Below are 26697 nucleotides of genomic sequence, written 5' to 3' on the forward strand. Positions count from 1 at the left end.
TCTCTCTCTCTCTCTCTCTCTCTCTCTCTCTCTCTCTCTCTCTCTCTCTCTCTCTCTCTCTCGCCCCCACCATACCTAGCATTATCTCCTTTTTGAATCAGTTATGCCTTCTGATGATGTACAAAGTACAACAGCTTTAGTTTCAGCATCTTGGCTGTCAGGGAAAATCCCATCCTTGAAAAGCCGCGTGGTAAGCCCAGGCTGCATACAGGCTGCATATGGGAGAATGCGGTAAGACCTGTCTTTGAAGTTAAATGGGTGTGTATCCTGTCGGGAAAACGGAGGGATAAGGCATGTGTGATAATCTCCCATGTCTCACACGTTGAATTAGAGATCACAAGTACCATTTGCATACAGTCTACTTGTGCTATATTGCTTTTTTCCAATATATGTCTGAATACAGACCCATACCAACTTTTTTTTCACAAACAAGTAGACTAGATGAGCATGGTTTGCACACAAATGTTGGAAATGGTTCTGTAGGGAGAAGAAAGGGTTTGAATACCTCTGTATGTAATGTTATCCAGAAGGTGCTGTAAAGTCAGCCATCTGTCTTTGTCATGAAGAATAATAAAGCTAATGGAACTGTTGACACTTGAAGTAGGACGACATCTCAGTGAGATAGTGCTGCTCCCCTTTTAAAATGTTTTCTGGAAACTGAAATATGCAAACAATCAAGATAAATGCCATTTATAATCTCAGCAAATATAACATAAAAATTTGGAAGGCATTTTCAATATACATCATAGTTTTCCAAATATTCTGGTCTTTCTTCCTTAGTGCCATTAATTTGTCCATCTTCCAGCAGAAATATAAAATACTGTTTAAGTTATTTTAACATTATACTCTCCCCTCTGCAAGTTTGTTTCCAGTGCAGTTTAAGTTTTTGCAGCTCCTAATTTGTGCTTTCCTCTAAATTCAGATGGAGAGAGCTTTACTTTGTATAATGCAGTGTTGATGGAAACAATCAAGAGAGTAATTTTATGTTTCAGGAAAGGAAGATGGGGATGGGGAGGAAACAAGAATCACAAGATTCAAAGCCCTGATCTTGGATAGTCTCAAAGTTAAAAGACAACAAGAACAAAAATCATGTATATTTTATGTTCATTTATTCCAACAGTTCTTTTATGCCTAATAATGGCGCGGTACAGACTGCGCCTTTTAGCACTGGATTGGGGCCAGGGCAGCCTCACTTACAGCCCTGCGGCCCCAGTCCACCATTTTTCCAGGCCAAAGGAAAAGGGGTGCCCTTGCGCCTTAGGTGCCAACAGCATCCCGGCTCTAAAGAGGAGAAAGGGGTGGCCACCGTGGCCCCTTTCCTCTCTGCATTGTTACCGTGGATGTTTGGTTGCCACGCCAACAATGCGGGGCCCAAAAGGAGCTCCGTTTTGGAGCTTATTTGCGTGCCACCGCCAGGTCAGTGTAAGCAGCCTGGGGCGGTGCAGACACATCATGTACACACCATGCCATTTGGACACAGCGCGTGCATGATGCCATTACGCGCATTGTGTGGATGGCGCTGCATAATGATGGTGCCCCCACGTATACTAGGGTTAGGGAGCATGCAGTTGGCGCGTGCTCCCTAACCCTAGTATTGCCAGGAACACTCTGACAGTGTGTACCAATGATAGGCTGACAGTTGCAGACTTTTCTTAAGGCTGAGTTAGTTGGATCACATTTCCACTTTTGTAACTAGTAATCAAATGGGGTGGTGGTTTATCTTGAGAAAATGGATCAGTGAATTGATAAGAACATTGCTTGTGTAGGAGAAGCTGCTGTGAGTTTGTTTGGAACTGATTCTGAGAAAGGAAAAATAATGAATTATTTATTTAGAACAGTTTATAGTTTTACAAGTAACCTCCAAAAGGTTGACAAGTATTGCCTGGAGCTTTGCCTCATACACTTGGGGGCCATTCCCACTTGGATTTAAATTGCTTTGCATGTTGCATTGATACCAGGTCTCTGAATTGATTCAGGCCAAGTTCCCATTACAGAAGTGTATTATTTCATTATTCCATGAATTCATGTCTTTTTTAATACAAGTGTCATTCCCACTTGATTTGCACTGCTATCAATCAAATTACAGAGGTGTCCGTGGTGCTCATGGGTGCCTCCGAGGGTGCAATGCTTTTTCTCTCCTCCTCCTTGGCAGGCAGCAGGAGCTGGTCCAGCAGCAACAGAAGTCTTCCGCCTTTGCCTTCACTGCTGCCACCGCCACTCAACGAGGAACAGCAAGGCATATCCAGAGAAGGGGGAGTCTTCTCCTCCTTGGTGGTGAGGACATCAGGTCATAGAATTGTAGAGTTGGAAGAGACCACAAGGGCCATCCAATCCAACCCCCTGCCATGCAGGAAATCACAATCAAAGCAGCACCGACAGATGACCATCCAACCTCTGTTTAAAGACCTCTAAAGAAGGAGACTCCACTACACTCCGAGGGAGTTTGTTCCACTGTCAAACAGCCCTCACTGTCAGGAAGTTCCTCCTAATGTTGAGGTGGAATCTCTTTTCCTGGAGCTTGCATCCATTGTTCCATGTTCTAGTCTCTGCAGCAGCAGAAAACAAGCTTGCTCCCTCCTCAACATGACATCCCTTCAAATATTTAAACAGGGCTATCCTATCACCTCTTAACCTTCTCTTCTCCAGGCTAAATATCCCCAACTCCCTAAGTCATACCTCATAGGGCATGGTTTCCAGACCTTTCACCATTTTAGTCGCCCTCCTTTGGACACGCTCCAGTTTCTCAATGTCCTTTTTTAATTATGGTGCCCAGAACTGGACACAGTATTCCAGGTGGGGCCTGACCAAAGCAGAATAGAGTGGCACTATTACTTCCCTTGATCTAGACACTATACTTCTATTGATGCAGCCTAAAATCGTATTGGCTTGGTTAGGTGCTGCATCGCACTGTTGACTCATATTCAACTTATGGTCTACTTGGACTCCAAGATCCCTTTCACACGTAGTTTCATTCAGCCAGGTGTCCCCCATCCTATATCTGTGCATTTCGTTTTTCCGCCCTAAGTGCAGTACCTTACATTTCTCTGTGTTGAATTTCATTTTGTTAGCTATGGCCCAGTTTTCTAGTCTGTTCAGGTCATTTTGAATCTTGATCTTGTCCTCTGGGGTATTAGCTACTCGTCCTAATTTGGTGTCATCTGCAAATTTGATAAGTATGCCCCCAGTTTTGTCCTCTAAGTCATTAATAAAGATGTTGAATAGCACTGGGCCCAGGACAGACCCCTGTGGGACCCCACTGGTCACTTCTCTCCAGGATGAAAAAGAGTCATTGTGGAACCAAGTTGAAAGGTTTGGGGTTCCATCCCTTCCATACACTTGTTGGTGTTTTCCTCCACTCTCACAACCATCGTTTAAATGGAAAGACTGGGGGAAAGACTCCAGGTCAGGGTGACTAGAGGTCATCCTCCTTTCCCAGGGCATGTCCTCTGCACCTTCTGTCCAGGAGGAATTACAAAGCATCCTACATTTGGAGCAGGACTAAGAAGCACTGTTTATATATGAGTGCTTTTAGCACTGGAGACCTTGTGCTCACATTTAAGGCTGCCATCGCTGGGAGCCCAATGGACAAGGGATTTGGGCCTCTGAGGAGCCACCAAAGAGGGAGGGAGGGAGGGGGAGAAAGAGAGACGAGAGAGAGAAGAGTGGGTTTCTTTTCCCAGACAAACGATCAACTCAAATGGAGGACCTGCCAGCAAAAATGGGGGACATCACACACACACACAAGCTAAAAACACATGTATAAATTCATGCTTCATAGTCATGCTCAGAATGGAAGACATTTTGGAATTCCTCCTGGACAGAAGATTGGAATGCAGGAGGGATCCTGGGAAAGGAGGACGACCCTACGGCAAACCTGTCACAGAGTTTTCTTGGCCAGTTTCTTCAGAGGAGGATGTGCCATTGCCGTCCTCTGAGGCTGAGAGAGTGGGACTTGCCTGAGGTCACCCAGTGAGTTTCCTTGGCTCAGTGGGGATTCAAACCCTGGTCTCCAGAGCCCTAGTCCAATACTCAAGGCACTACACCATCTCTACTCAGGTGTAAATCACCCTATTGCAATGGCACTTACTCGCAGGTAAGTGGATATTAGGACTATGGCGTTGGATTCTATAGGAACCCAGAGCTCATAGAGGGAGTATGCCTAGCTAAGCAGGGATTAGAACTGGGTCCTTTGTTGGCCAGGCCTCCTCAGTTTGATGGGCCTTGATCGAGGGCAACAGTTACCTCCAAGCCAGGGTGGACGGTTGCCCTCACAGCAAAGGAGGACATGGCACCACCAAATGGAGGACCTGCCAGCAAAAATGGGGGATATCGCACACACACATCCAAAAGCTAAAAACGCAGCATATAAATTCATGCTTCCTAGTCATGCTCAGAATGGAGGGCGTTTTGGAATTCCTCCTGGGCAGAAGCTTGGAATGTAGGATGGGTCCTGGGAAAGGAGACGGGAAAAATGGTGGATTTCCAAAACACCAGGGGCAAGGTGGGTTACATCCTCTGCCAGCCCTCTACCATTAGTCCCTCCTCTCCAGTACAATGCGATTCAGGTCCGTCGTTCCCACTTGCTGAACAAGCTTGCTAATTGAGTCTTTTAAAAAATCACTTTTGGATCCATCTTCAAAAAAAGTGATTTTTCTGCATTTGCCTTGCTTCGCAGCAGTTCAAAGCAAGCACAGTTGATTCTGAAACCATTTCAGGTGTGAACGAGGCACATATAATCCAATCAACAAATTGCTTTAAATCATAGTGGGAACGGGCCCTTGGTAAAAGCTAGTACAGTATCTGCTGCCCAGCTCCCCTGTTTATACTATGAAAATGCCATGTGATAATGCCTTGGTTTATTCCCATTGGTGGATTGCAGTTGATCTAACCTCTCTTCTGGGGTTAGGGGCCTGAGAGAAACAGAGATGCCCTTCTTCACTGCCCTCCCTCCCTCTTGCTTCCCAGGATAGTAAAGAAAGCCACATCATGCCTTTTTCTCAATGGTTGGCACATTTTGGAGGTTCAGGAACTGTTTTGACTCTCAAGAAGACCTTGGAGAACTGCACCCACTGCCATACCTACTGCTCAAGTATATTCAAAAGTGTTTGTCCCCAAATGCCCTCTAGGGCCTATGGGGCCCCATGTTCAATTTTACCATGTTTTAGCCTCAGGAGAGGCCTTTATACAACAGAAAGTGACCCAGAAATCATCTGTAAATCACTTCTTGTTATAAACAAAGGCATCTCCAGATTCAAAAATGGCCCAAGGGGCAAAAATAGGGTGGTTAGAAAGGGGTTTGCCCCTATGTGCCCCCAAATGCTATATAGGGCAGCAATTTCTGCAAGTTTTATCTCCCATTCCCCCCATATTAATAAAGGGAGACTTAGGAGCAAAATCATTTTGGACCACAGGGCAACAAAACAGCCTTGGGGCTGCATGTATCCTATGGCTTGCTTTTCCCCTATCTTTCCTTTATCCTTTTAGCTCAGAGTGTACAAGGTAGTGCTGAACTTGAAACTCTCCATAGTATTGAATACCATATCATGGCCACATGGTTTAAATGGCATGTTGATTGTGGGTGTGGCCCTTAAAAACTGTTGTTTCATGGCATTTTTGAAATGGAAATGGAAAATCCTTAACCAAACATTTGAACAAACAATATTTTTGTTATTCAAAAAGTGACACCTATGCTCTGTAGCAGGTTATCAAAAATAATGGGAGGATGGTTGTCCACTCAGTAAATTGTACCTTGGTAACAAACATTACCTAGTTCATAATCATTTGTTAGATACTGTAAAATTTCCAGTAGAATACTTAGTGAACCAAATGCTAGTCATTTATATCAAAACAAAGTCAGTGAGAGATTACTTAGAAGACAAAAACAGTGAAATCCACTTTCCCCAAGCCAGTGAAACTAAAATGCATCTCACCACATAGGTTTTAGTTTTACTGTAATTTCTACACTTTCCTCTGTACTTGCCCCACAAGGTACAGTCATTTTAGGCCTTCATCTGAGGGCAGTGTGGTTGTATCTGAGTAGTGTGTGGCCCATTTTGTTTAACACTCCTTAAAAAACAGAAGAATTCAGAACTTCTGAAACTAAGTGATTTTTAGAAAAGGTAGTTGCTGCTGATGCTGCAGCTACTATTGTTAATCTGTTACACATCAGTTTTAGTTTTAAATGCTTTTTCAGTAATTATTTTGTTAATCCCCTCATCTAGCCTCTCTTTCACACTCTGTGAGGGGGTGAGGTCAGTTTTAGTCCAGTTTTGCAGATGCGGAGACCTGAGGCTCAGAGAGAGGAAGAAACAGATAAGGTCTCTCTAGTGTCTGTCCTTTTAAATCTGGAGAAGTGTGTGGAGAACTGAGGACAGGGAGAAGTGGAAAGTAAACACCATGGTCTAAGAAATAAGTGGAAGAAATTGGGAAACGCTTGTTCAAGTGGGCAGCTATGTTATCCCAGTTGCAGAAGACCAACTAATTTCCATCCATTGTGCTGCTAGGATAACCTGAAATAATTTGTCAAGTGACGGAGTAAGATAAACCTGTGCTAACTTTTGTCTCACTTTTTGAATGTTTGGCCTTGATGTTGGGAAGAGTCTAGTCTACATTACACATGTATGAGGCCCTGTAGAACAGGAAATAACTTTACTTCAAGAGCTCCCATGTCACTGGTGTAATTTGACTGTGTATGTGCTTCAAGTCACCTGTCAATTGATGGTAATGCCATGAATTTTATAGGGTTTTCTTTGTTGTTGTTGTTGTTGTGTACCTTCAAGTTGTTTCCGACTTATAGCGACCCTAAGACAAACCTATCATGGGGTTTTCTTGGCAAGATTTATTCAGAGGAGGTTTTTCATTGCTTTCCCCAGAGGCTGAGAACATGTGACTTGCCCAAGGTCACCCAGTGAATTTCATGGCTGAGCAGGGAATTGAAACTTGATCTCCATAATTTCTGTACTTCAAACAACTACACCATGCTGAATATTCAGAGGTGATTTTTCCAGTTGCTTCCTCTGAAATAAAGCCTACAGCAACTGGCATTTGGCAGTCTCCCATCCAAGTACTAACTAGCCAGCCCTGCTTAACTTCCAAAATCAGATAGGATCTGGTGCCTTTAGGTATTTAAGCCAAAAAAACAATGTCCTGATACACTGCTGCTCACAGCAGGAAAGAGGTAGCAATATACTTGACACTGTGTTCTGAAAGTAAGTATCCATAGACATCCATAAAATACCTGTGGACATATAAACCACAGCAAATGGTCAATCATGAAAATGGGGCACATGTTTGCTGAAACTCCATAACTTTCGTCAATCATTCTTGCTTCTCTGTTTTGCAGTTAGATTTTTTCTACATCAGATTGCTTGTGCTGTCATGCTCTTGTAAGCCCCTCACGTGTATTTTCAGAACTAATATGAGGAGTTGGAATATTTTTCAGAGTGCTTTCCAGTGGTAATGGTATTGAATGCTAATGGAATATGCCTTTGTAAAAATGTTTAAAATGATTTTAGTTAGAAAATACTGATGATTAGTTCACATGTAGTGACCTGCAAAGAGATCATAAGAAGTAATATAGTAGTGGAAGGTTTAGTATGCATAACTCTGTGGAATTACAAAAGAGGTTTTAGTGAAAAGAAGAAGTTAGTTTTCTGAACCATCATCATCCAGCTTTGTGTTGATAATCTCTTAACAAAGTAGATTTATGCTAAATGGGCAAAAACTGTAAAAGGGGTTAGTCATGTACATGTTAAAACAGTATTGGTTTGAAATGCATGTATGGTTTCACAGAAGGAACAAAAATTAGGTATGCATGACATCAGTAATAGGGGAAAGTTGCAAGCTGTTGTGTGTCATATGTATAAAAATTAGTCTAATTTGCAAAGTAAGTTCTGAAATGCAGTGTATAGTCCCAATAGCATCTCTGACTGTTCAATGTTTCTCCATCTCCAGATGATTAGACTGGTGGAATTTTTCTCATTATTGTAATCTACTTTATGAGAAAGCCTATAGCACAGAGACATAGCAGCTCTATTGCTTGCTGTATATCTTGGTGGTCCTAGATTTGGTCCCTGCCATCTCCTGGTATAAGGGTCAAGAAATAGTGAAGGGAACACTGTTTGTGTGAGAATTCTCCAAAACTGTTGCCCATTGGCTTTGGAGCCAGTAATGGATAGGATGGACCTGGTATGAAGCAGCTTTATGTATTATTTCTTAGGTAGAAAATCATACAACACCACACCATGAAGCCAGCTGGCAACATCTTTGTAAAGACAACTCTATTATTATTATTATTATTATTATTATTATTATTAAACTTTATTTCTAGAGTGCTGTAATTATACACAGCGCTGTACAAAGTCGGTAAAATTAAGGAGTATATAAAAGCCTGCCCAAGGCGTACACTCTAAGATAATAACAATTAAATAAAGGAGTAGATAAAATTACCATGTAGAAAAGAAAAGACAAATTAAAAACATTAAATATAAAAGCAAATCACATCACATCAAACATTATCAGACAGCCAGATGATAATCACAAATTCCCTGAGAATACTTCCCTAAACAATATGGTTTTCAGCTCAACCTTCAAGCTGGTTAGGGAAGTGATGAGCCGTGCATGCAGAGGAAGAAGGTTAGCATTGGTTACTATTATTCAGAACAATCTTTAGAACAGGTCAGGCTTAGTCTTTCTTCTTCTTCTCTTTTTTTGAATGAAGCATAACCATTGTTACAGCACGATGCCATAATAGGGCTAGGGACCATGCGGTTGCCGCAAGGTCCCTTAGCCCTAATACGGCGCAAGTATGCCGTATTTGGCCCATCTGGACCAGGCCAAAGTTCAAGAGTTTAGAAATCCCTAGCTAAGCTGTCTTGGGATTCTGGAACCTGAAGTCCTACCAAGTAAGTTTCCCAAGTTCTGGGTCAGTTTATTTCAGAATTTGTTCAAATTCTTCATATATCTCCTAAGTTTAAACATAAGCCAATAACTCAGAAAGAAAATGGGGTGAAAGATCCAGTTTAAGGAGCAAAATTAATACCCAGGCCCTGAATTCAGAATCCATCTTGATTCACTTCTAGTATTTGAGCTGCCACGCTATGAGAAAAGAACTTCCTGGGGGAAAACTCCAGGGAGACAAGCCACATGTGGGAGTACAACTTAGAAAAGTTGTTTTTGTTGTCATATTTATATCTTGCTTTCCCCCCAAAATTGGGACACAAAACGGCTGAAGTTGCCTTTTTTTAGACTATACACAAAAGTAGCCTTTTTTAGACCATAGCTTGTAGAATTTGCCAACACATATAACCTTTGACTATGCTGATTGGGAATTCTGGGAATTGCTGTCTGCACATGTTATTCTTCCATGCTCTGGGAAGAATATTTTGTCTTCTTTACTTACTTGTCTTGTTAGCTCCATAAATTAGAACAGCACCCCGATTTACTTACTGTACTTACTTACTTCCTCACAGCTGTAGTAGGTCTGGATCTGATTTAAATGTAGTTTGTTTGTATATCCTTTGTCTGTTTCCCAAGATTTAAGGACAGATAAAGAGGAAGAAGGTTGGGCTGGTTTGGGTTTGAATGAGCCATCATTCTGGGAATTTTTTATTTTGTCTTTGTTGCGTTTCTTTATTTGCCTTGTAGGTGTTAGGAGTGTAGGCGGACAAGAAAAAATAGTGGTTTAAATAAGACTTTCCATCTATTGCCCTTTTGTGTACAACTGAAAATAAAAACTCATATAATCATAGCTGTAGACCAAGCACAGCTAATCTGTTAAATGTTCAGCTGTTGGTTTGCATGCAGTCTTGCCTCTGTCTGGTAAGGTCTATAGTTTGTGTTTGGAACCTGTTGTAGAGGGAAGCTGGCTTGGATAAACTCAGAGGAGGGTGGTCAGGTTAATAACAGTTAATTCGTTATGGCACTGAAGTATTGGGACTTGCTTGCATTTTAAAAACAAAATAGCATTTGCATGTAAAGAGTTGGCTGCAACTAAAGGTTTTGGAATGATACGTTGTTTAAAATTGATCATTCTCAGCTGTGATTTAACATGGGTCTGGATCTACAAACAGCCTTGCTGGATCAGACCAGAGCCGTTTGTTTTTCTTTAGTGTATTTTTTAGCTAAATGGCTTCACTGTAGACTGTATGGAACTAAACATTAGAAAAATCTATGTCATTCCTTGTTATTCTGTATTCTGTCTGTCCTGCTTGTCTGTAATATCTGTTACAGTTTGTTAGTCTGTCAGGTCTGGTACATGCCCTCACATCGTTCTGTTGTGTGTTTCCCTCATACCTGTTACATATCGCTGGCTGAAGGTGACAGGGATAGGGCAATGCAGAGCATAGCAGTGCCAGGATGCAGAATAAGTTGCTCTATGTGTTACTAGGCTAGGAAAGATATTACCCAAAGTTGCTGTTATCAATGTCAGTCATATGTTCCTTTCTAAACACTTAGTCCTGCCCCTTGGATGTGCATATTGCAGAATAATGTTTTATTCTTTTTTTAACAAAAAGAAAAAAGAAAATAATAATATCAAATAATGAAGGTAATTCAAGTTTTAGGCTCAAAGAACATGCTCATTAAGGGATGAAAGTACCTGTCATATTGTTTCTCAGTTGTGTCAAATAGTCTTCCAAATGAAGTGTGTGAGGAAATACTTTCTTATTTCCTGTCTAAAATGAATGTCAACAAAAACAACCTTATCATCAACCTTTATCACAATAGCACTGAAATTGAACAATATTAGCATAATATTAGCATAATTAAATTAAAATCTTATTTTATTCTGATTTATGAGAATGAAATGTTATCTCCTCACAGCATGTAATGATGAGAATAATAAAATGATGCAAGGAATTGTGATTTGTTTTGTTTGCATTTGGGATATATTTTTGGGGGGGGATCAGAATGGGTTCCCCCCCCTCCTGCCCACTACAAGAGTTTGCCCCTAATACTTTTTTTTTTTTTTTACTAAATACAACTCTTTTTTTGCATTTGTTTGTAATGACAAAAATGGTAGACTTTGTGCTGTTGTGCAAAGATGAAAAATATCAACTGTTGTGAAGTGTTATGAGATAACTTTACAGTAGGGTTGCCAGGTCGGATACGGTATGGGGTTCTTGTAATTTTAAGACCGAACAGATTGCAATGTGATACTGTAAGACTCAGTGAAGCTGGTTGAAAGTACCTGTCTTTTGTTAGGGAGAGGCAGAGAAATGGGAGAGGGAAACAGAGAAGCACCAGGCTATGGTCTTATTATCAGTAACTCCACACTACCTTCATTCAGCCTCCAATGAGGAAGAAAAGAAGGGGATGGCTGTGGCTAAAAGGTTAAAAGGTGGTACCTTCACCCACCATCACAGTTTTATAGTACATCATCTTGTTTCTCTTGTCTGTTTTGAGCTTAAAATTACAAAAGCCCCATCCTATTTCCAAACCTGGCAATTCTACTTTATAGAAAGTCATAGCTTAATAGTTCAAATCTTGGGTATGTGACACTTGTATGAAGTGAGGATGGATTTTTTTTTTTTAGAAAGGTTCAAAAATGGTGGGGTTTTTTTAAAGTTTTTTGATAATCAGTGAAATACTAAGAAGAATTGTCCTGGACTGACAAGAATCTTCCCAGTTCAGGATTTATTCTGCACAAAATTCACATGTGGCTGTTTTGTGCAGAAAACAGCATTCAAGATCATTATTATTTTCAGGAAATCCTAGCTTCTGCACAAAACAACCACGTGTGAGTTTTGTGCAGAATATGTCCTAGATTGCAAATAGGCTTCAGAAACTGGCCAATTTTTAGACTTTCTTGGATCTGATAGAAAATTGCTAAAAAAAATTATTTCATTTGAGAAGAAAATTAAGAATTACATTCCTAGTACATGATAAACTGGTTCAGTCCTCCTTACTGATCCTCAGTTAATGTCTGTACATCATTCTCATTGACTATGAGTCTTCTTGTGCCTAGATCTTCTTACACATTTTAAAATGTTTTATTGTTGGTGTTTACCTCTTGTTTCTTTTTTCATATTGTTATATAGTACTGTATTTTATTTTATTTTTTTAATTTGGTAACCTATCATGCACTATGTCAGGAAAAGCAAATGTAATTAGATCTATGATAATAAAATATAACATATGCATCTGTCTGACTACCATGAACCATTGGAATATCATGCTAGCAACTTAAAAATTTGCTACAAATAATTTTTTTGCCCTTGTCCTGGGGCCCTTTCACACTACACAGTTATAGCACTAAAAGTTTGCTTTAACTGCCATGGTTACAACCTGTGGAATCCTGGGTCTTTTAGGCCTGTTACAGACTGCCAAAATAAAGCTGCTTCGGGTCTCTTTGGAGATATGCTATTTAAATGCTACATGCATCCTAAGAATCCAGAAGCTGCACCAAAGCTGCACTCCAGTGCTTAGGAATGGAGTGTGGCTTTGGCGCGACCTCCGGACTCTTAGGACCCATGCATCATTTAAATAGCATACCTCCAAAGAGACTGAAAGCAGCTTTATTTGGCAGTCTGTAACAGGCCTTAATTTGGTTTTTCTCTTCAAGACTTAAAGCACGTGCATATTTTTAATCTTTTTTCTGCTCCCACTTTCCTGAACTGATTTGATCATTCAGAAAGACAAAAGACTAAACCAAAGAGATCTTGTGTAGAACATACATTCTGCACAATCCTGCACTCACACCAGGCCCTTTATATGGTGTGGTTATGTGCATTTTCCACCTTCAAACGGAGTATCCTAGCTTCTTTTTGCTCCAGTTTATAGCCCTGGACCATGGCTTTGTTTCGCTTTCCATCCACTTTTGCCTCGGGCGTCACCTACACACCCTAGCAGCTAGAAGCCACTTTATTTTACCCATCTATTTCACTCCTAAGCTTCCTACTTATTGATTTAAAACACTTATGGTTTATCTGTAAATCACTGATGACAGCATACAGCATAAAAATGCAAGGCTGTTTAGGCCCTATGAAGGTGCATATCCTAAAGAGGCAGCAAAAGATCATACCCCATGAGTAATCCCTTCCCACATTAGTTTGCAGCACTGTGTAGATTTATAAATGTAGCCCACTTACAGAAGATGACCTAATCTCAGTTTGGCTCAGCATAGCCCTTTATGTTCATTGTAGTTTTAGCTGAATAATATACTGCATTTAGATACATCTAGTCATGGTAATGATGCATTTTGCTATGTATCTCTTGTTCCCTGGGAACACTCTTAGGATGATCATTTGAGGAATGTTGTGTAGCACTTATTGCTAATGGAGGGATCTTGTGCATAATTGGAATTCTCAAATAATGTTGACATTTGGAATAGAGAATATAAATGCAACAAGAGCATTTCAACAAAGGTCTGTAATTGGGAATGAATGGAGTAAATTTGTACACATGTGCCACGAAAGGGCACAGCAGAAGGTGAAACTGCACACTCTGCAGTGAATGAGGGATGAAAGCCAATGTATCAGTGTCATGGCATGACAGTGTAGAGTATAAATGATATTGTCACTGAGTACTGCAGCAGGTATCGAGGGAATTCCACTCCAGTGAATTACATTACTTAGACAGACCTGAAGGCATTGTGTCTCAATGAGTGGAGGGGAAAAGAGAAGCTGTCAGCATAAAGCAGGAAACGTTAGAGAACAACTGGCTGCAGGGTTTGGAAATTGGTGCATTTCTGAAGTTTACCATTATAAAGCCTCTCAGGGATCTCTGTGTTTTAATTTTTGTAAGTTTGTATGTGTCAAAATCTATCCCCCCCCCTCTTGTTTGAATTAAGAAACCTAATTTTTGTTTTTGCCAGGAAGTGTGGGCAGACTCTGAGTTCCTGCAGTAAAAAAATCCAAAATGCCTTCTAATTTATGATTAGAAGTTTTTATCAGATTTTAACAATGTGGATCTTTTAAAATATTTGATATTCATTTTTGTTCATGTTTACGGGTGCAAAACACTGACATGTATTTGGAAGCCTACAAGAAATTGCCATGGATGTAGACAGGATTCTGGCCTAAATCCTGTTTATTAGTCCCAAATAGAGTAGACCCATTGAATTAATAGCATTTTCATACATGTTGACTTACCATTCAAGAGTTGATTCAGTGAGGCTACTCTAACTGGAAGTCACCAACAGAATTCCCATTTATTTCTTTGTGTCTTATTTTTCCTTCCCCCACCTCCATAGAAATTGTCTATAGTCAGCTCTGAATCAAGGGTCATCTATTTCAATCCTATGCCATGGCATGAGTCCCCATCTCAAGCATCTCTTGACAGAAGTCCATATAATCTCTATTTAAAAACTTCCAAAGAAGGAGACTCCCACTCTGCTCTGAGGTCTGTTGTATAATCAAACCACTCTTACTGTCAAGGGCTTCTTTCTGATCTTTAGTCAGAATCACCCTTCTTATAATCTGAATATATTTATTAGGGTCTCATCTCCTGGGACATAAAGGAAGCTCCTTCCATCTTCCACCTGACAGCCCTTCAGATATAAAGATGGCTGTTATATCATCTCTCCCTCTTCTTTGTGCCAAACTGAACTCCCTTTCTTTAGAATCACAGTTGGTTGCTCTTGTGTGAAACGGGCCACCCATTCTGTTGCAGGAGCCTTTGGAGAAGCCCTTTAGAGGGTGAAAGGGGCTGCAGCGGGTGTGAAAATAGGGAGTCCTACTTTCTCAAATGGAAGCACTGTTCACCAGTACGAAGCCACCATTGGCTACAGCAGATCTAATTTATATAGGTCAATGGCCTTAGCATATATTGTCCTGTTTTATTATATCTCATTGCCTTGGACTAGTGTCACTCACTTAACAATCTCCCATTATGTCATTTTAAAAACCAGCTGCAATATTCTAAGGCAGAGGTTATCTGATGTGGGGGCCAGGTATGTTTTTCCTAATTTATCAGGGATTAACATTGTATTTGAACCCATTGACTACAGCTGGTACTTTCCTTTCTCACCATAGACTGGCAGCCAGTCACTCATAGGCTAGCACCAGTCCACAGACCGCCATTTTCAGTAGCAGTGATCAAAGAAAACATTATTATTACTATTACTGTTGTTGTTACTGTTACTGTTATTATATTTATTTGTACCCTGTTTTTCCCCCAAAATTGAGACTAAGTGGCTACATTTTCAAAGGTGGGTTCAATCAACTTGTTAGTTTACACTTCTGACACTCTACACGTGCTCCACATACAGTAGTTCAGTAATCAGCAGACAAAAAAGCTTAGATAATGGATTTTGTATAAACTGCAAATTTGTTCCACATATTTAAAAAGTAAAATGATGAGTAGATGCTTGCAGGTTACGAGGGGAGAATTTACTAAATCAGTGTACACCGTGGCACCTTTTTGGTGAAATGTTGGGCTTTGAAACTGCCTCAGTGGGTCATGCAACTTGGGGGGATGGAGATGGAGTCTGCCCTTGGGGCCAGCCTGGGATTTTACTCTAATCTGAATTTTTGTGACTTGTGGGGGAGCCCCCTGACTTTGCCTTCTAGTAAATAATTGGCTTGGCAGCAACTGGGTGATCTGGTGTTTCACCAGTGGGAAAGCTTGGGAGACTGGTCAAAGGTTGACACCTGAACTTCAGCTGGACCCACATCAGGTTGCTCCTCCTCCACCCTCCACTTTGCTTTTCCCCCAGCCCAAATTCGGTTAAATAGGATATAGGTCAATAAAGTGGCCATTTATTCAGCCCATTTACTTGTGTCTGGTCTTGCTATTTGGTTGTTGATCATCAAATGAGCTCTGCTATGAATTTCCTGTTGTTGAATTTGAAATGTGTGCCCTTACATGATACTTTCATGTGAGTCAAGGTTCTAAAGCAGGGGTAGGCAACCATTTTGAGCCGGGGGCCAGGTTGCTGTCCCTCAGACAACTGGGGGGCCAAAGCCAAAAAATAAATAAATTAAATAATTTTTAAAAAAATTTAGATAAATAAATAAACCGGGACAAATGGAGGACAACATTTTCAAATGGTGGACACTTTTTTAAAAAAAGTGGAGGACACGCAAAAAAATTGCTGATTTTTTAAAAAATGTTAATATAAATGCATGTTTCTGAGGCGTCTATAGACAATTGCCCCCTTTGCCCCTGCGCGCGAAAGGCCAAAGGCCCCGGCAGCAGTCGGCGACAGGACCAGGCTGGGGCCGGTCCCAAGGACTCGCCGGGCCACATCCGGCCCGCGGGCCGCAGGTTGACTACCCCTGTTCTAAAGAATTTGTACTGGGTCTGGAGTGGGGAATGGGTGATATCTGACTTTGAGACAAAGCTTTTCAGGTGTTTGTTCCTGAAAATTTCTGTCTGAAAAGCCTCGCTGGACATTCAGTACTTCATTGAATCCTAATAAATGTCTGTGAAGAAAGAGGTATGTCTAAAGAAGTGTTTTATTTTCCCCATTGTGGAGTAATTTCATTGTATAAGATGCATAGTAATAATTGCCATTAATATGGTGCTTTTTAAAACACTTCCAGATGCCCTTTCTTGAAGTGGAAAAAGTGGAAGGAAGCAAAGAAAAAAATACTACTGAAATTAAAATCAACTGGATGTACCCTGTAAAACAGGGATAATGAAACTGAAAGAATAGTGCCATCCTCAAAGCTGTCTTTTGAATTTATGGAAGAAGTGAGATTTGAGCCAAGTGTTTTCTAGTCCACAGATCAGTTTCTCAGTCACTGCCATTCACCAGTGAAGGTTTTACTGCCAAATATCCTCTCTCACTCATGGAAGTTTCCAAGGGGTCCAGATGATGACATCTTCACTTGACCCTCTTGTGTTTTCCCATGATTTCTTTTTCTTTTTATCAGAGGATGTCAGCCTTTTTTTGTATCTATATGAATATTACAGCCTGTTTTTTATTTTTTATGAAAAGAGTCATAGTTATTTAGGAATATGTTCAAGGAACCTAGTTCACATATAAGGGTTCCAGTGTGTACGTGGAGATCCACACAAGCAGGAGTGACTGAGTCACTTCTTCTGAGAGAGGTCATCCAGAATTTTGGGATGTGTTGCCATTAATATGCAGATGACATCCAACTCTACTACTACTTTCCATCCCAATCCAAGGAAACTGTCCTGGTCCTAAACGAGTGTCTGTCACAAGTAATGGACTGAATGAGATCAAACAAATTGAAACTTAATCCAAACAAGAGAAAGGTCCTCCTGGTCAGTTGGAAGATAGCTCACAGAATAAGATTCAACCTGTGTTAGATGGAATTACACTCCCCCTGAAGACACAGGTTCACAGTTTGGTGAACTCCTGGACTCAGCCTTGCATATGGAGGACCAGGTTCACATTTTGCACATTTAAAGCTTGTGCACCAATGGCACCCATTCTTTGAGACACCAGATCTGGCCACAGTAGTACATCCCAATTTGGACTACATCCCATTTAACTGTTTGGGCTTGTCTTTGAAGAATGTTCAGAAACCTCAGCTAGTCCAGAGAGCTGCAGCCAGAATGTTAACTGGGTCAGGTTACAGAGACCACGCAGTGCTTCGGTTGAAACAACTCCACTGGCTGCCAGTTTGTTTCCGGGCACAATTCCAAGTGCTGGTTGTAAAACCCTATGCAGCTCAGGTCCAGGCTGTTTAGCAGACCGTATCTCACTGCATGAGCCAGCCTGGGATCAAATATCAGGAAAGTCTCTTCTCTTTGAGCTAGAACAGATGGCCTTGAAAGGGGCGGCTTGAAGCCGCCCCTCCTAAAGACAGATTGGAGCCGCAGCAGACACATGCCACCACCCCAATTCACCTTGAACCCAGCGCAAATAGGAGCAGAAAAGATCCGCTCCTATTTGGGCTAGGAAAGAGCTGGCTTTCCCAGTCTGCCACAGCTTCAAGGTACTGTACTCCATTGGCATGTAAACACCACACTGTCAGAAGATCTTGAAGCTACCCGTGTCTGGGCAGCTGCCCAGCTTCCAGGCGGCTTCCAGGCATTGTCAGAGCATTCAGCGCATAAACGCCACACTCCAATGACGCCCGGAAGCGAGCCTAAAAGGGCCATCTGTTTCAGCCCTTTGTCTCACCACCATGAGTTGGGACATGAGAGAGGGCCTTCTTCGTGGCTGCCTCTAGACTCTGAAATTTTTTTTCCAGGGAGGCCAGAATGGTCCCCTCAACCTTTTTTTTCAGACAGGTTTCAAAACAGAAAACTTTTAAAGAACAGGCTAGGGGAGGCTGTATTGTTTTAACTGAACTGTTTTAAGAGCTTTTTTCTTTTAAATTGAATTGTATTCTTTTACTGCACGTGAATTATTTTAATGCTTTCTTTCTATATGTTTTAACTGTATTGTTATTTAAATTGTGAGCTGGTTTGAATCCCAGTTTTGGAGAAAAGCAGGATATAAATATAATTAATAATAATAATAATGGTGAGGATAATAATAAATAATTCTTCACTTGACTTGATTTGAAAGAGAAGAGGGAGAAAGTGGGAGAAATAAAAAAAGGAGGAGGGAGTGTGTGGAGGGAATGTTAAACTTTGGGGGTGCTTTCTTTAGAGAGAGGGATTTAGCATGCTTTTTAAAAAAATAACTGATGGATTTTGCAATCATTTGCATTTCTGTGGGATCTTTAGAGCAAGTAATGGAGCTCTTGACAAGCCCACACCTATGAGTGCTTGCGTCGCTGAAGATGCATAGATGTGCATCATATGACTGACATTTTTTTAAAAAAGACCAGGATGGATTGGTCACAATTGATACTGAGCATGCATTTTATAGCGGTGCAAATCTACTGTAGTAGGAATGACAGTCGTGTCAAAAAAGACACAAATCCGTGGAATAATGAAATAATTTGTTTCCATAGTGGGAACTACGCATCAGCTTGAATCGATTCAGTGGCCCGGTGTCAACACAACTCACAAAGCAGACTAAATGCAAGTGGGAATGAACCCAATTTTTGCTAAAATGAAAACAGGCTGAATGATCAGGATGTCAACAGATGAAGTAAGAGAGAAGGGAGAGTCAGGGTGGGAGGAATGCTTTAAGAAAGACAGAATAACAGGTTTTGCAGAGACTTGTTGCAGGAATGTGCTCTTCCTTAAGAACTAAGTAGTATGAATAAATTGAGGGGAGGATTCTACATGTTTTCTTGGTTATCCCTTTCTCTTTCTGTCTTCTGTCTGTCTATATTGACTTCTCAGAAAACTAAATAGATATACTGACCCATACAATATCATTTTGAGTACATTTGGCAAACTGCCTTCTTTAAGTTCAACATCTTTGATTTCAAGGGGTTCTTCATTTTCCTCCAACCTGCGCAAGGGATATAGTGATAAATGTGGGCATCAGTATTAGTAGAAATCCCCTAACTTTTCATGATGTGAAGTCCTTGAATGGAAGGGTGGCATGATTGCATCAAAGGGTCTATCACCCAAAAGTAATTGGAAAGCCTTGTGTTGTTAAATTGGCGGGAGAAAGCAACCAACAAGGTCCAGGGTTCACATAATAGTGGCCTCTCAGATTGTTTGTTGAATATGCTGGCATAACCAGACTTGTTTTTATTCTAAGAGTTTGTGTGATCAACCTGATATTGCAGTCACTAAACAATTCCTAGGTGAGCTAATCGTAATAAAAGATAATTTATTAAATGATAAAAAGTAATATGCCAGACAATATCTGTCATAAATGTAGGACAGCTTACACCCCCTTTGGAACAAGATTAAAAATTTACCACATAAAGGTTTAGGATTTCACACAGGAAATCTGTAAAACAAATTATTTTCTTCTTTTCTTTATAAATTCCATTATCTGAAAGAATGCTATGGATTTTTTTCTTCTTCCTTGATGAGAAATGCCAGTTGAACCATTGATCATCCAGCCTTGACATTATAGCAGCTTTGCATGTTAAAGTATGTAAATAATAAACTAACATGGTGTTATTAAACTGACAAATTATGTATAAAACATAGCTTTTTCTATTTAAGTTCCCCAAACTTTTTTTAAATCCTTCTTTGTTCCTACTCTATAAGAGTGATTGTGATAGAAAATAACACTAAGCAGCCATGTTCATGCAAAGATATGTTCTGAACAATGAGGTTATTTGTTCACATGTGGCATATGCACAGAGGAATTTGAATTATGCAAGATTTTGTGAAGCGAAGTACACACCACTGGCATTACGTGACATTCCCTGCTACTGAATTTCTGTCTTGAGAAACACAGCATTATTCTTTCTTCAAAAATCCATTAGTGTAAACTGCTCTTAGTACAGCACTTGTCATTACAATATTAACATAATTTTATATCTCAAGAGAATATATTTGTCAGATAAAGTGCAGCTCTATTTGATTGGGGTTCATACCAACCCCCACTCACCCTAAAACCAGAGAAATTGCTTTCCTCTTCCATTTTCTTATCTATTGGTACATTGGTGGCGCAGTGGTTAAATGCCTGTACTGCAGCCATTCACTCAAAACCACAAGGTTGCGAGTTCAAAACCAGCAAAAGGGCCCAAGCTCAACTCAGGCTTGCATCCTTCCGAGGTCGCTAAAATGAGTACCCAGACTGTTGGGGGCAAATTAGCTTACTTGCTAATTAGCTTACTTGCTGTTCACCGCTATGCTCTTTGGAATAGCGGTATATAAATAAAACAAATTATTATTAATTATTATCTATATTGGCCAAATACACTTTTTTCTAAAATGCCAAACCAAATACTGATATCTGGAGGAGGAGGGGAGTTTTAGAAATCCCCTCTCCCTTTCTACTTCAAAAAAGGAAGAACAACATTGATACTGTTTTTATGAAGCCAATATATATTTAATTGAACACTTATATTTAAGCTTTAAGCTGAATATTTTATCTTTTAACTACAGAGGCTTTTCCAGGACATTGACAGCCTTCCAAAAGCAATACTAAGTAAATGCAACCTCCTTGAAAAGTTCAAGTGGGCAATCAGCATAGGAAGAAGTTTCTTTCTCAATCTGTTTGCAATGTGTTTATGATTTCAAGGAAACCTCTGGGTGACAGGAAACTGCTACAGGAGACATTTGGTGAGCAAGCTGCTTTGATTGTATTTCATTAATAAGAGTTAACATGCTTCCACCTAAGAACTGTAGCTCTTCTTTCCTGTCAAACTCTATGAGACATAGTTACATCAAACAGAATGAGAAAACAGGGCTGGTAATTCCTAATGTGTTTCTACAAGGCACTTGGAGAAAATGTAGGATTAAGTCCTGGAATAACCTGTGATTTTGAGCAAGGCATTTTTGGTTTCATAGGCTTCCTTGGACGCATACCAGGCTCAGTTTCCCATCTGTAAAAGTAAAAAAGTAACGCAGCTTTGTGGATAGACCTGGCCCTTGAGCAAGTAAGAATAGTGCCTGGACATGAAAACTTCCCATTCTTATTTGGCCAATTCCAGGAGATGGTGGTGAAAATCAGTTGCTTGGCTCTGTGAGATTTACAATACTGGTTCCACCATGCCTTGTAACTTCTACATTAAACTATGGAGTAAGGCCATCTACAAGTTCCTTCTGCACTTAATATCTGATGCAGGCAGTGCATGAAAAGGTTACTTTTTTAGACTACAGGTCTCTGAATTATTATTATTATTATTATTATTATTATTTATATAGCGCTGTAGATTTGCACAGCGCTGTACATAAAAACAATAAATATAAAAGAGTAAACCTGCCTATGGCATACAGTCTAAGAAATAATAGGATAATACATATAAAAATACATAGCAATACAGGAAATGGTTCAATAAAACAGGCAACAAAAAGAATATCAAATAGCACCTGACAATCATGCAATGCCTGGGAACACTTCTCTGAACAGGATGGTCTTCAACTCTGTTTTGAAGCTGGTTAAAGAAGTGATGGCCCTTGCTCACGGGGGGAGAAAGTTCCAGGAGTGAAGGGCAGCAAGTGAAAAGGGGCAAATCCTAGATGGGGCAGAGGAAATCCTGGGCTGGGACAGCCGACGTTGACTACCAGAGTGGAGGGCCCGAGTGGGAAGGTGAGGAGAAAGAAGGTCAGATAAATAAGGAGGGGCCAGCCCATGGAGGGCTTTAAACGTTGACAGCAGGAGCTTATACTGAATACGGAAAGGGAGGAGGAGCCAGTGAAAGGATGCCAACAAAGGAGAGATATGGTCAGAGTGGTGGGCGGATGTGATAATGCATGCAGCTGAATGCTAGACAGAAATTAAAGGACAGAGGTGAGAAAGAGGAAGCCCAGCCAGGAGGATGTTACGGTAATCAAGTCATGATACCACTAGGGCATGGACCAGAATCTTGGCAGTAGAGACTGAGAGATATGGTCAGATTTTGGCAATATTGTATAAAAAGAATCTAGAAGCCTTGGCTGTGGTCTAGATCTGAGGGATACACGACAGAGAAGAATCAAAGATAAAACCAAGACTGCGGGCTTGCTGGACTGGTTGAATAGAAATGTTGTCCACAGAGACAGAAAAGGAGTGTTGAAGGGTGGACTTAGGAGGAAAGACAAGAAGCTCCGTCTTGGACATGTTGAGCTTCAAACGTTGATGGTGCATCCACTGCGAGACAGCTGTGAGACAATACGAAACTTGCTGTTCAAGCCTTGGAGAAAGGTCAGGGATGGAAAGATACAACTGGGTGTCATCGGCATACAGATGGTAGGAAAAACCAAAAGAGCTAATGTGTTTACCTAAGGACAGTGTGTAGAGAGAAAACAGAAGGAGACTCAGAACAGAACCCTGGGGAACTCCAACAGATAAGGGAACAGGAGAAGAAGTCTGACCGCCTGTGACCACTGCAAAAGATCTGTCTGACAAATAAGATCTAAACCAGTCGAGAACAGAGTCTGAGAACCCAAGGTCAGAAAGTATATCAACTAGAAGACAGTGATCAATGGTGTCAAAGGCTGCAGACAAATCAAGAAGGATGAGAACAGAGTAAAGGCCATTAGCCTTGGCCCGTAAAAGGTCATTCGAGATCTTAATGAGAGCTGTCTCTGTAGAATGCCTTGGGCGGAAACCAGACTGAAAGGGATCGAGAATGGAGTTGGCTTCAAGAAACTCAAGACAGTGAGAATAAACAACCCGTTCCAAAACCTTAGAAAGAAAGGGAAGAAGAGAAATAGGACGATAGCTAGACAAAGAGGAGGGGTCAAGAGAAGGTTTTTTCAGAATTGGGGAAATGAGAGCATGTTTAAAGTCTGAAGGGAAGGAGCCTGTAGAGAGAGAGAGATTGAAGATATGGAGAAGCGAGGGCAGAAAGGAGGGAGCTATAGAGATTAGAAGACTAGTAGGAATTGGATCAAGAGAACACGTTGCAGGTTTGGAAGAGTTCAGAAGTGTAGAGAGTTCATCCAAAGAAGCAGGAAGAAACAGAAAATTTTTTAGGCGAGGGCGATAGTCCCTCCCAATTCTTCTGCTCATAATCTACTATCTCAGAGTGAATAGTGGTAATCTTTGAGATGAAATAATTAGCAAAGTCATTAGGAGAGAATGATGAAGAGACAGGAGGAGAGGGAGGTTTAAGCAAAGGGTTGAAGGTGGAGAACAAACGCTGTGGGCGCCTCTCATTGGCGGAGATCAATGATTTGTAATAATTCTGTTTTGCCATAGACAGGGCGTGTGAGAAGAAAGAACAAATTTGTAACGAATACAAATGGCTTGTCATGGTGGTGGGGTGGAGTGAAGGGCCTCGCCTGTGGATCTCAGAGCCCAGGGTAGCTCGTTTAGGGAGATACGGTCTGCCAAATAGCCTGGACCTGAGCCATATAGGGCTTTATAGGTCATCACCAGCACTTTGAATTGTGCTCGGAAACAAACTGGCAGCCAGTGGAGCTGTTTCAACAGGGGTGTTGTGTGCTCTCTATAACCTGCCCCTGTTAGCAGCCTGGCTGTAGCTCTTTGGACCAGCTGAAGTTTCCAAACACTATTCAAAGGCAGCCCTACACACTGAGCCCATTACAGCAGTCCAAATGCGATGTAACCAAGGCATGTACCACCGAGGTCAGATCCGGCATCTCAAGGAATGTTCCGCAGTGGAACACTCCCTTAGAGTGTAGTGGAATCTCCCTCCTTGGAGGTCTTTAAACAGAGGCTGGATGGCCATCTGTCAGGAATGCTTTGATTTGGATTTCCTGCATGGCAGGGGGTTGGACTGGATGGCCCTTGCGGTCTCTTCCAACTCTATGATTCTATGAATGGGCATAGCTGGTACACAAGTTTTAAATGTGCAAAAAAGCACTCCTGGTCATTGCAGAGACCTGTACTGGGCCTCCTGAGTCCAGCAGTACCCCCAAACTGTGAACCTGTGTCTTCGGGGGAGTGTAATTCCATCTAACACAAGCTGAATCTTATTCTGTGAGCTATCTTCCAACTGACCAGGAGGATCTCTCTCTGGTTGGATTAAGTTTCAGCTTGTTTGCCCTCATCCAGTTCATTACTGATGATAGACACTGGTTTAGGACCAGGACAGTCTCCTTAGATTGAGGTGGAAAGGAGTAGTATAGTTGAGTGTCATCAACATATTGATGACGCTGGACTCCAGAACTCCGGACGACCTCTCCCAGCAGCTTCATGTATATGTTAAATAGCATAGGGGTACAACACAGAACCCCGAAGGACCCCACAGGCCAATGACTAGGGGATCGAGCAAATGTCCGACGATCTGGGTTCACCCTTCCAGGAAGGAGCAGAGCCATTGTAAAACAGTACCTCCAAGTCCTATCCCAGGGAGGCAGCCCAGAAGAATACTATGGTCAGTGGTATCAAAAGCCACTGAGAGGTCCAGCAGAACTAACAGGGACACACTCCCCCTGTCTAGTTCCCTGCGTAGGTCATCCACCAAGCTGACCAAAGCTGTTTCTGTTCTGTAGCCAGTCCTAAAACCAGATTGAAGTGGCTCTAGATAATCCATTTCATCCAGAACCCCTTGGAGTTGGGAAGCCACCATACGTTCCAAAACCTTGCCCAAAAATGGTAGGTTGGGTACTGGCCGATAATTATTCATTATTATGGGATTCAGGGATGGTTTTTTTAACAAAGGCCTCACAACTGCCTCCTTTAGGGAAGATTGAACTCTGCCTTGTTGTAAAGAGGCGTTGACTACCTCCTTCACCCACTCAACCAGTCCCCCTCTGGTCTGTTTAATAAGCCAAGAAGGACAAGGGTCTGAGACATATATGGTGGCCCCTCCAAGAGGCCACATCATCAGGCTGCACAAGTTGAAAAATATCCATTAACACTGGACAGACAGGTGAGGTGCCGAGGTTACATCCAATAGCACTGTATCAACTATAGCATCCAAGTTGGAGCAGATCTGAGTGATGTTTATCTGCAAAATGCCATTCAAATTCTTCACAGCAGGCCACTGAGTGGTCTGCATTTTCTACTTGAGGTTGAGTGTGTAAGAGATTCCTGACCACTTGGAACAGCTCTGCTGGACGGCTTTGTGAAGATGCAATGCTGGCAGCAAAAAAAAAAATTCCTTGCTGTCTGCATTGCCACAGAATTGGCCTTCAAATAGGATCTAGCCCTTGTTCAGTCAGAATCACTTTGAATCTTCTGCCAATGTATTCAGTGAAATTTGGAAATTGCAATTTCTGAGTAACAGTAATACAGACAACATTGCTAAGGATTCTGTATAGTTTGGTATGGGAAGAGGTCAAGGCAGGGTGACACCATGAGTTAGCACACTAATTGGCACCAACCCTAGTTGTTGGTGTTAATTGTCAAGTTGGCTTTTACTTCTGGCAACCCTATGAATGAGAGACCTCCAAGAGCCCAGTCAGCAGCCCTGATCAGGTCTTGCCAACTCAGGGCCATGGCTTTCTCAATTGAATCAATTCACCCATAGTGCAGTCTTCCTTTTTTCCTACTGCCTTTCACTTTATCAATTAATTACATAATTAATTACCAATTATCAATTCACATTATCAATTAATAGTAGAGAACAGTCCCATTTTCAGAAAAGTGTCTCCAATCTACCAACATGGCAATTTCAACATCAATTAATGCTTTTCTGGTGTTTTTTAAAATACTGAATTTTTTTCCCTATGAGCAGTTCTGGGAATTTTGTTATTAGAGGGCCTATAAATATTTCAAATAAATATATTTTATAGATATAGGTAATGGTAACCTGAAAACCATTTATTCACCATTGTTACTCCTTTTAATTGTAATTTCATGGCTTCCTTGCAAAAAATCTGTCCATTTTATGTCAAATCGGAAGCATAGTGTGCTGCTTCTTACAGAAAAGCTAAAATCCCTTAATCTTTAGAGGAGGGTATAAAGTGTGACATCAGTGAACTCGGTCTTTTCTGTAAAAAAAAAAAAAACAGTCAGCCACAGCACTTGCTTTGTAAAGTGCCAGTCAATATTTTTAAAAAACCTTCAGTGTTAACCTTTCTTTTCTGATAGACAAGGCTTGTCACATTAACCTGGACTACATTCTGTCTTCCTAATAATATGGTGCAATATCTCATCCTACTTAGAAAGCTTTTGGCATTGGTTGCTTCAGGTTTCTGAAGCAGAATAAATAGTTGTATAGTACTACTAAACAGGCTATTTTCTTATTGTATCTAAGACCCTGGATGAGCGCGGTGGAAAAGTAAGTGATTAATTGCATATTTCACTATGAAAGATCACTAATAAAAATGTAAACACCAGTTATTTTTTTAACGAAGATTGCTTATTTTCCCATCAAACAAGTGTTATTTATGAGTATTAAATAATTAGCAGTT

At 41.0% G+C, this 26697-nt stretch overlaps 1 protein-coding gene across 5 annotated transcripts in view; it reads left to right on the forward strand.

The window, feature by feature from the left end:
- The window catches only part of BACH2 (BTB domain and CNC homolog 2), a 235152-nt gene that overhangs the window by 125272 nt on the left and 83183 nt on the right, over positions 1-26697 (forward strand). The window lies entirely within an intron of this gene.

This window comes from Sceloporus undulatus, chromosome 1 (assembly GCF_019175285.1).
Source record: "Sceloporus undulatus isolate JIND9_A2432 ecotype Alabama chromosome 1, SceUnd_v1.1, whole genome shotgun sequence".
NCBI lineage: Eukaryota > Metazoa > Chordata > Lepidosauria > Squamata > Phrynosomatidae > Sceloporus > Sceloporus undulatus.